Genomic DNA, 1,007 nt, shown 5'->3' on the forward strand with positions numbered 1-1,007 from the left:
CGCCCGGCGGGTGCACCGTCTGGGGAGCCAGGCACCCCGGGGCCGGTGTGTGTGCTGAGGGGCTGCCAGTGCTGGGCAGCAAGCAGGCACGGCTGTGCTGGCCGCTCTGATGGGGCGAATACCTTCACTGGCAATGAGCCAGGCTCTCCAGCAGCACATCTCTGCCTTCATCCTTCCCCTATGACGGCTTTGCGTTGCTGCTGGCATTCGGCTCAGACAGCTGTTTAGGTTATCTTCCATTTCACAGTTGTGCCATCCTATTTCTCCAAAGTCAGCTGTACACGAGGCTTCTAATCAGTTAACCTTGGTGGTCCCTCAGCACTTATGTTGTCATGGTGCACGGTATCACAGCCTAAATCAGGCACTCTGTGCAGAGTTTAGCAGGAGCTAATAGTATTTCTTTTGAGAAAGAAGAGATGGCAAAGGAGCTGGAATTGGCTCCCTGGTACCACTCCTCTGCTTGCTCCAGGATGCTACCATTAAGGAGCATGGCTAAGGCCTTGCTGACAGTGGTAAACCTCTCCAAGGACCATTCATTGCATATAACTGTGGATCCAAGGGAGACTCGGCACCTTGTTTGCTAAATAAAAGCATGATTAATAGCAGGCCTCCCTGTTAACCAAAAATGCTCCTCAGGCCCCAAAGTATTCCCCAAAGCACAACCAGGCATGAACTTCTTCCCGACTCTTGGGGATGTCTACACTTTGTCTGTAAGACTCTGCACATAAATAAGAAAGAGAGTGGCCCAGTGGTCTGAGGGTCCCTCTGAAGTCAACACAGGCTGCTTGAGAGGGCAGCTGAGGAAAAGAGCGGTATGGAGGAGCCCACCGAGGAACTTCATGCAGCCCAAGCACCTGCTGTGGGCACCTCTGTTGAGGCCTCAAGCGTGGGTGGTGCGAATGCTCCTCATTCTGCCTATCAACAAGCTGGCAGAAATGACATTGTTTAGCAACTCTGGAAACCCAAACCATCAGATTTTTGTGCTGCAGCTTTGCAGCATTCCCTTT

This window comes from Pygoscelis adeliae, unplaced genomic scaffold (assembly GCF_000699105.1).
Source record: "Pygoscelis adeliae isolate BGI_AS28 unplaced genomic scaffold, ASM69910v1 Scaffold27, whole genome shotgun sequence".
Taxonomy (NCBI): Eukaryota; Metazoa; Chordata; class Aves; order Sphenisciformes; family Spheniscidae; genus Pygoscelis; species Pygoscelis adeliae.